The sequence below is a fragment of the Emydura macquarii genome, unplaced genomic scaffold (assembly GCF_026122565.2).
Source record: "Emydura macquarii macquarii isolate MOO-44397 ecotype Brisbane River unplaced genomic scaffold, CSIRO-AGI_Emac_v2 contig_1348, whole genome shotgun sequence".
Taxonomy (NCBI): Eukaryota; Metazoa; Chordata; order Testudines; family Chelidae; genus Emydura; species Emydura macquarii.
Window position 1 is genome coordinate 9126746 of NW_027131485.1, and position 10691 is coordinate 9137436.

The window sequence follows — 10691 nt, forward strand, 5'->3', positions numbered from 1 at the left end:
CTGATGCCATTCCTCAAATTGAATTAGGTTATTGATTTACATACATATTCTCTCATTATTGCAGCATGATTGCCTTAGGTTTTCTTCCTGAATGTAAAAGGACCCATAATTCAAGGCAGGTGAAAAAGTTTAAAAGGTTTTTCAGTAATAATTAGTGTGTATATATCTATAGTATGTACTTATATAGCCTCCAGTACCATAATATCTGAGCACCTCACAATCTTTTAGTGTTCTTATCTTTGCAACAACATGGAGATAGTGAAATATTTTATTTCCAATTTACAAGTGGGGAACTGAGGTACAAATTTATACTGTATTCAGGAGGTGTGATCATAGCATGTGTAGATCAAAGCTAACTCCAGTAATAATAGCAATGAAACCTTTGTAGCACAGTGTCTTTGTATATACTTGAGCTGCCAGTACCCATGCTGCTGGGGCTTCACTGGTATTGTTTTGTGAGCTAGCTACGGAAATTATGGTGGAGCAGAGAATTGACTCTGGTTTGTGGGTTCCCAGCTCTTGGAGATGAGAAATTCATTCTATAGCAATCAGCTAGACGACACTGTCCTTGTCATATTAGTAATAATACTTGGCACTTCTGTAGTGTCTTTCATCCAAGGTTCTACAAATACTTAAACCATTAAGCCTCACTTAGACACAGCTATGATACAATTATGTAAACTGAGACAGATAAGGCAAAAGTATTCAACATCCACATTTAGGTATTTAAATAAGTAGCCTGATTTTTAGAGGTGATTTCAAGTCAATGGGAGTAGTGGATCTGAAAATAAGGCTAAGAGAACATGCCATTTACTCAGCAAAATGAACAGTTAAGGGTATTTACTAGTAGGAAGAGAAAAATGTAGTAATGAGATGCAATATGGCTACTTTAGGACTGCAGCAGTGTGTCTCAACCAAATGTAAATGGTAAGCCCCAGAAAGACATGCTGGGAAAATAAGTTTACCATAAAAAGAGCCAGGGGGATTAGTATATAGTAAAATTTGTCTGGGGATGTGGGGGAAGGAGTTGCTGTTTGTTGTTCATAGTCCTACTATCTTATAGTGCCTAAATGTAGATTTTGATGTCTGTCCTTAGGCAAACATGTCCAAAAGTTTTGTTCTAGGTGATTTTCCTAAAGTTATACAATGAGTCTGAGGCAGAACCAGAATAGAGTGGCTAATATTAATTTAACTTAATTTGGTTAAGAATGCTTATACCAGGGCTTTTAGAATCAAATCTACGTAAATTGATGTAAAGTCAGTATTTAGACCAGCCTTTAAAGATATCAGCTGAGAACGGGGACAACATGGAGATGATATGTCATGATACTGATTGAACTTCAGGGTATTAAGAGTTGATCCTACCCTAGAACTCTAATTGGCGTTGTTGGAAATGTAGGTATATCAACAGGAGACTTGGTGTGCTTGAAGCTGAAATATCTTGATCTGGAACAGTCCAATTTTAGCTGAATATTGTACCTTCAGCTTTTTCCACTAAATAATATACAAATGTAATGTGCACCATTTGTTGTTGACATTTGCTTTTATTAAACAAATGTCATAGATACTACCAGAAAATTCTACACCCAGATGAATTAGCTGATGTTTGTAAAGGAAGCTGATAAATGCCCCTTCTCTTAAAAACAGGACCATAGAAATTAGTATGAATTTATGGCTAATTTCAGCTGTCCTGTTTTTGATGAGATAAGCATCCTAGACCACCCACTTGTGCTAAGATCTGTAAAGGAAATGGACAATGTGGCCTGAAGCCATCATTGAGATATTATGTGGCTGTCTGAATCTCTCCCCGGGACTCTGTTCAGAAGTCTCCCCCCCATCAGCTTTCAAATCTTCTGTGGAGTCTGTTTCAGTGACAGCAGCCAGAATGGTGCTGCCTTTTAATTTAATTCAGTCCATGTTAGTTTCTGTCATGCTAGGAATTTTGGCCCTGTCAGTGAAGCTTTGGGTTTCTTTTTATTTTATTTCCAGTGTTCAGATCAAATACAAACTGACTTCTGTTATACTAAAGCAATATCTTCAGAACAGTGCATTGTCACTGCTGATGAAAATATGCCTTCTGGATAGTGTTTGGATAAAGCATATTGTGAGACTGAAGGTGCTTTCATTCTGCAGGCAAAATCTCAGGGGCAAAAATTGCACTGTTTGAGATTATAGTAAGAGACAAACTATAGATTATAAGAGGAAGTAAAACCTTTTTTTATTATGAAGGTGACAGTACAGGACTCAGCCTAGGGTAAGTTAACATTTGTGTCTTGGAAGAGACATATATGGAGCGTCCAGACTAGCCTTGCTAGCTAACTCAAGTTAATTGGTGAGGTAAAAAGCTGTAATGTAGACAAGACCCAGCACAATTTCAGAAGTTTTGATCTGTGTATACAATGCAAGGTGCTATGAGGTATTTCAAGTCATGTTAGCTTTTAAAAGCATCTGTCTTTCTTGTCTGGACATTCCCTATGAGTGTCCTCACTGAGGTTGGGGAGCAAAGACATGGATGGAGGGGAGCTAATGGCTGCATGACTCCTGAATGAGCCCTGCTGCAAGATATAAATGGGTTTCTGGGGAGCAGGATGGGATGGAGGCCTCTCTAGGTTTCACTGTATGTCCTTAAGATCCATAGGGCTTCCAGGTATACCTTCTGCCTGAACATGAGAGCTCAGTAGCCAAAACAGTAGGCACCTTTATAGACTGCAAACTCTTCCTTCTGAGGATGGGATGCAACACTAATTCCATGCAGACATATAGGAGCACATTCTCTCCCTTTCATCCCTCCCAGAATTTTCAGTAGGAGGGAACATTTTGCCAATTGGAGATGGAGTTGTATTAGGTCTTTAATGCATGCCACTACAGGATTGTTCCCTACTGTACACTGTCTAGTGTTTTGTGCATCTTAATTTAGATATTTCAGTTCCAGATCTGATCTTTATTTTACAAAGAAGATAGCAACAATTTCCCAGAACAATAGCAATTCAGGCAACAAACATTTTAAAGGCAAATGGAGGTGTGTGGGTTTTTGGTGATAACAGAACCAAAAATACAGGAAAGTGAGATTAATTATAAAAGTTTAGTGGTAGGATGAAAATTGACAGCTATTGTGACTCATTGTTCATTACTGACCCAATCCATATTTCTTTAGTAGGCATCTCTATTTCATGCAGATAGACATTCTGTCTGTGGATTGTCTGGTAACATATACTTATGGCCCTTCCCCGTCACTATAGTATGTAAGCATCTCACAAACATCAATTAATTTAGTCTCACAACACCACTGTGAGGTAGGAAAGTATAATTATCCCAATTTTACATTTACAGATGGAGAACTGAGGTGTGGAGGAAGGAAGGATTTTCAGAAGCAGTTAGGCACCAAACTCTCTACTTCCAGAAGAAAATATTTGAAAGTCAGTAGGAGTTTGGTGCCTTTCAAATATTTTCTTTTGTAAGTAGAGAGTTTGGTGTCTGATTACTCTTTATGTCTTTGAAAATCTTCCCCAGAGAGACCAGGTAGTCGAAAGGGCATGGTCACAAGGTCTGTGCCCAAGGGAATCTTTGGCAGAGCTGGAAATTGAACCCAGGTCTCCATAGTCCCAATCTGGTGCCTTAATCATAAAACAGTGTTTCTGAGAAGGACAGTATCTTTCCATCAGGAAATTAAGAGGATTAATGGAACTCCCTTATATAACTCATCAGGAAAGTAATCTTTCTAGTTCACAAATGAGATCATAGTAATAATTATCTTTAAATGTTAGTTATAGCTTACATTTAAGTAGTGCCTTGCTTCCCAAAATGCCTTACAAACTGATCCTAAATTATTATAATTTGTGTAACATTTTTCCACCCGTGAAATACAACTTATTGGGTTAAATGCATCAGCCGATGAACAGTACAAAGCAATAACACTTTAGGGAAAAAACAGGAGACAAATTCTATATTCAGCTGTCAAGGAGAGAGGAAGTTTAGGGAGCCAGAATGTTCCAAATTAGATTTGGCCAACATGCTAAACTTTTTTGATAAGTACCACAAGTGATCAGGACCTTGCTTTTGGGTCTCATCTGAAAGATAGAGTCCTACAGTTTTTCTTTATTTAGTGGTGGCAGTGTTTGGGAGAAGATAGTTTCTCAATGACATGGAAAAAAATACAGAGTGACAGTTTTTTACATAGTGAACAAATTCAACAGCATAATTTGCAGTTTTCTGTATGTGGCAAATCAGCTTGAAAAGAGTAAAAATTTCTTTGGTTCTCAGAAAAACCTCACTTACCAAGTATTTAAGTAGTAGAATTTACCAGTTTCTTTTGGAATACTATAGTGATTAGGGCCTATACTTATACAAGTAGATAGATCCACATATAGAGAGAAGACACATTCAAATGAACCACATGTGGGTTACTGCAATTTAACTCTCCTTAAATTGACCTATCTGGCTATGTAAATTGACACTAAGCTAAAACAGAGTTCCTTTAATATACATTAGGCTTTGTTCTGGCAATTATCTTTATTAATTGCTGTGGGAAAGTGTGTTACAAGAGATGATCAGAAAACACACTTAAGCAAGTGATAGGGAGGTTGAACTGATGCCCAGAGCCTCAGGACAGGATGGCAGTTAAAAATTGGAGACACCTGAGGGACCAAGTGAACTCAATTGTAAAACCTCTCTGATAAGCCAGAGAAACTGTTTTTACCTCCGAAAGGATAGCAGATGCACAAAATGCTATTGGAGGTTCAATTGTGAAGCTCTAAGAGCCAAAAAGAATTGTTGCTTGGCTATTTCTAATTGAAACTCTGAACAGAAAATCCTATCTAGTTAAAGGGGGCAATTATCAATACTTACTGGCACTAATTTTGTTCATTTTCTCTTGCTTTAAGCACAAGCACAAGCACATACATGACTCAGAGTGAAAGAAATGGATTAGCAAAATTAAAAGTTAAAAAGGAACTAGTTAAAACAAACCAGGGTATCAGTGTTTATGCTAACAAACCTACTGGTGCTTCTTATTTTAAAATGTAGCTGTGTTTCTTTTGCAGGAAGGAAGTATACAGCTGTGTTCCAGTCTGTGGAGAGGGTCTGGCTGAAGGTCAGTGTTGGAGTAATGCCCAGGTCTATCAGGGCAGAGCCCCAATAGTTTAATGAAGATCCTATGACAGATTAAGTGAAGTCTGTTAGAAATCAAATTAAGTGAAAGTGAAGCTAAATTTCAGCATTTCAAAAAGATGTTTAGAATGTAGAAGGCATAGATTTAATTTTTATTTAGTATATAATGGAGTAGCTCAAATATTAATTCACAATGCAAGACAATAGTTGTTTATAAAAATGACTGTAAAAGCATATAAACTGCCTGGATTAACTGGAAATGGGTCACTTCAGTCTTTTCATGCTAGTGTTCATGATGCTGATGCCATTCTCTGCTTCATCTTCTGGACTCATGCTCTTACCAATTAATTATGCTATGTGATGGAGCAATGGCACACTCTGAACCTTTATATGCAGAGATCGAAGTAATCTTTTAATGACCCAAGCAAAATGAGATTATTGTTATGAAGGAAGAATGGCTCTATGGCAGTGGAGTCTTAAGTCTGCTTTTATCTAAAAAAGTGGGGATCAAGATTTTGTACCCCATTGCTTGCTTAGGTAGCGTTTCCCAAACAGTAGGCCCTGAAATAGCGGTGGTTCATGGGAAGGTTCTAGATGAGTTGCAGGCCTGATGTGGAGATGAAGTCCTAGGGAGATGGGTTGGACAGTGGCCAAACTGTAGAGGTACTGTGACCTGTGCTCCAGGTTGCAATGCATAGAGTTAGGAGCTGGGCCCTGCTCCATGGGACAGGAGCCGCTACTGTGGGATGAGTGTGGTGGGGGCTCGCTTTCCAACACCCTCTGCCCCTGGACTTCTCCTTGGGTTGGGATGAAGGTTGCAGTGTGGGGGCAGAGGTGCTACTGTGCGTGGTTGGTGTCCTGAAGGAGAAGGATGGGTCCAATACAATTAGTGGGTCGCCATAATAAAAAATTTGGGAACCACTGGCCTAGGGTGCTGTGAGAGGGACATAGAGGGAGCAAATGTTTGTTCAAGAAGATATAGGTTGAAACAGAAAATGTGCATACCTGAGGCCACTGACACCAGTGGGAGTGTTGGTTCTGTAAATTCAAGCACTTTGTACCTAAAACACTGAAGAAATTTTTTCAATCACAGTTCCATTATAGCCCGCATAAAACTACTCGAGCTACATGTCATAATGTTCTGGTGCTTAAATACTAGTTGCAAAAAGTTTTAAAATAGTGTATACATTTCTTTGAATCATTTCTCCTAGACTTCTGAAAACATGGGAAGAAGAATACAGTTTAGCTGGCTCATTTGACAACCTCAATTTCCTTTTGGACGTGCTTTCCTATCCTTTGCATACTTGGCAAGTATTCCATGATGGCAAACTACCCAGGGTTTGTCTACACAGAGAAATTGACCTGAATATCTATTGCAGAATAACCTATTCTACAACAGCTATTCCAGAATAGCTCCCCATGTGGACACTCTATTCAGAATAAAAAATATTTTATTCCAGAATAATTAATGTGCCTCCAAAATGGATTAATTATTCTGGGGGGAAAAATCACTTTTAATCTGGAATAGAATGTTTGCACAGGGAGATATTCTGGAACAGCTACTGAATCTGACGAAGTGGATTGCAGCCCATGAAAGCTTATGCCCGCAGAAATTTGTTAGTCTTTAAGGTGCTACAGGATTTTCGTTGTTTTTAATGCAGAATAGCTATTCCAGTCAATTGCCCTATGTAGACAAGCCCTTAGAGAGAGAACATTGGTCTAATTTAAGGAGATTGTGCAGGAGAGTTTGAAATAGCGCTCTAAAAATGCAGATGACCTGACTCTTGAAACAATCAAGTTGTTAATCTAAATCTCACTGCCACTCAGAGTTGGGCTATTAAAACAGATCTGAAGCGGAGTAGTTAAATGCTGAAGACTTAAAATTAAATTATCTAAATCTGTTATCAGGGCTCAAATTTAAAATAGAGAAAACCCTAACCACAAGTGCACAATAGTTAGATATTTCTGCTAAAATGATCATCAGTAAAATAGATAATATTGACTTTTAAATATTTATCATTAATCATTAGATGAAGGGGGCACTTCACACCCTCAAATCGGTTGAGTCAAATTAATCTCTTGTGCAACTCCATTAACTTTGTAGGAATTGCACCGGGATTAATTTAGTCTATTGTATCTATTTGCAAAGTCAGTAAGAAAGCAGTTCATGGAAGATTATCTTTGCAGCCACAAGGCCCAATAACTTTTTCTTTTTCAACTGAAAGCATACATTCTGCAGAAACTATTGTAGCCATCAGAAAAATGTGGTTTTAACATTCTACCAAGTACAACTCAATCCAAACTTATCTGGAACAACTACTGTATTATTCATTGTTCTGCAAAGTATAATACTATTGGGGTACTTGGCACTTTTCAGATAAATGAAAAGATGATGTCCCTGACCCAAAGGCTTACCATCTATGAACACTGCTTTTTCCATACCATATACCATTGTTTTCTGTAATTCAATTCCTAGTTAAATAAGGTTGAAGTGTGATGATTGCAGGAAGTTTTCTGATGTTTAGCTGACGAGTGTTCGCACCATTGTTATTTTAATTACTATGTTTAAAGACATTTCTGTATCCAGTTGTTTTGGCCTTTAATCTTTTTTGAAATGCCAGATGTAGCAACATTGTACAACAACATCACTCTCTTCTAAGCAGTGCTCTAAGGCCTGGTCTACACTAAAAAGTTAGGTTGACCTAGCTATGTCATTCAGAGGTGTGAAAAAGCCACAGTCCTGAGCAACATAGTTAAGCCGACCTAACCCAAGGCATAGACAGAAATAGGTGGATGGAAGAATTCTTTCTTCGACCCAGCTACTGGGGACCTCTCGGGGAGGTGGATTACCTATGCCAGTGGGAGAACCCCTCCCTTCGGCATAGGTAGTGTCTACACTGAAGCGCTACAATGGCGCACATGGGGCATTGCAGCTGTGCCGCTGTAGTATTTCAGGGGTAGAAAAGCCCTAATAAAAATGTGCTGAGTCAGACAGGTAGAAATCATGCTGCTCTTGATCCCACTGAATGCCTGCGTGACATATTATACAGTGTTGTGCTTGGAGAAGGGCATTGGTCTTTATTGTATGTAAGAATTAATTAACATAACAAAATCCTTTACACAGTCTTTTTTCCTTGTTTATAACCAAGGTGTGTCCCATCTCCCCACAAGATACAATTCACCCCTCTACTCCCAACTACAGAGTTAAGAAATGTGTGGTTGTCGATAAAGGAAGTGAGATTTCTGAAAACACTTATTTAATCAACGCAGTTATAAGGCTTTTCAACATATTACTGTAAGTAGCATGTCCTGCCTTTCACAGAGCTTTGCTAAAAAGGCCACAGAAAATGTGGTAATCTTTAGGGAGAAGGAGAAAAATTAAAGATTTTACTGGCCTGTTGTCAAACTCACCTAGTTTTTAGGACTGCCATAATGATGGGATTTACCTGGGGCTGTATTCCTGGGTACCCTCTACAGTTAGATTTACACAATCTGAAGCTGGTGTAGTATGCATCAAATTCAACCCCCATATATGAGGCCAATACAAAGCTCTATTTCTGAGGGCCTAAGTGATGCATAGGCCTTCTGCTATTTCTCTGTGCAAGGGTGAATTTCAGCCTGCATGTTTAACTGCTGATATAATACACTTGTTACTCTTTTGGATTATCCATTCAGAGTTTGTAAAGCAGAAATACATGCCTATTATTTCAGGGTTGAAGCTCACAATAGCTTCTTTTCACACTTTAGCTAACTAAAGACTAATTTCTCCTCACCCTTGTCATATGACTAAGTCTTTTTGACATCAGTGGAATTGCAGACATAACAACATGAACTGGATTTGGAACCAAGACTATGGGACTGAGTGTGGCAACAGTGGGTAAGGACAGAAAAAACATTCTAGTTTCAACCCACCTGATGAATTAAAATGGGCATGAACACTGGGATTTCTGCCAGTGCTAAGCTTTCCCAGATGTCAGAATAGACCAATGGTCATAAAATGAGATCGAGGCTTACAAATGTGCCCTATTTGGGCACTAAGAGGAAATGTCATACACAGTACTTTCATGTTACTTATGTTCTGCCAATGAAATGTGCCATTCCAGGATCTCTGGCTGTACTTTAAAATGAAATATGAAGATGGGCATCGTCACAGTTCATTACAGAAAAAAATGACAAAAAGTTTGAATCCATTTTATACATTTGATAAACTATAAATCTCCTGTAAAGGCTTTTTTCATGTCTAACTGAAATAAATATGTTCTCTGAATGGTATCATGCTAATACACAATAGTTCATTAGCACTCTCATTGACTTCAGGAGCTGTTGGTTCAGGCCTCAAAGCAGCACCTTACAGCCAGTGCATCAGGAGGAGTTTTGAATAGAAACTGAATAATGAATCATTAGGAACAATTGAGCACACCCAGAATAAAAATTCTTTGTAAATAAGCAGGTGCATTCAAAGAAGGATATTCATCAAATCGAGACTGAACCCATGATTTCTGCCAAATAAAACTCTACAACAAAGAACCATTGAAAAATCCTACTGATGATACATATATTGACATATTTTAGTGTATTTATAATACATGTGTCAATATCAAGCATAATAGCAAACCCACCTCTTGTGTATGCATGAGTTAATAGAAGGAAACAGTTGGCAAAAGCTGAGGACTCGAGGTATGGTTATGGGCTAATGGTTTAGCACAGTACTAGGACTCAGCTGTCCTGCAATATATTCCTAGCTCTGCCCCTGATTCATCTTTTATGACCTAGAGCAAGTCACCTAACTTTTCTGTGCTTCATCTGTACAATGAGAATAATAACGCACAGGGATGTTGTGAAGCTTAATTAGTGTTTGTATAGAGGTACAAAGTATTAATTGTTAGCTCTCTGATGTTATGATCTTTTCCTCCTCTACTATCTTTCCACACGCACCCACACACCCAAGTTGAAAGGGGTTTACTGTTTCTGTAGCTCTCTGGCTGCCTTCCTTTAACACTCCCCCTGTTCAACTTTATTCCTTTTTCAACAACTGTAATATTTCTGATTTATAAGTATCACCTTTCTTGTAAACCATCCCAGAACACATCATAATTACCATATATATTTAGTATTTGGTTTTCTTCTAATGGTTTTATAAAAGTATATGTAAAAGAGTTTCTTATTTAAAACTCAATAGCTGTTTTCTTCTTTAGATCTTTTGTTTATTTAAAAAACAGAACCTTCCCCAATATCAGTAGCTGTGCTTTCCAATGATGCAATAGTATAGGCCTGGTAATGCCTTTTGCAATGTAGATTTTGCAGTTCCTTTCTTCTTAATTGTTTGTGGGAATGGAGTAGGACAGACACCCTAAATTTTTTGGGATGGCCTGATGATCTGAAGAGGCTTTAAACAATGAGTTAATGGGAAACCAAGGGCCAAATTCAGTTTTGAATTACACTTGTATATTCCCATTGGCTGAGTAAGGACAACATCCACGTTATGTGTGCTGCATTTCAAGTGGGATGGCGAAGTCATCCATTTACACTGTTCTGACATGAAATAAATTGCCTTCAGATTGCTACCAGAATGTTTATGTAAAACT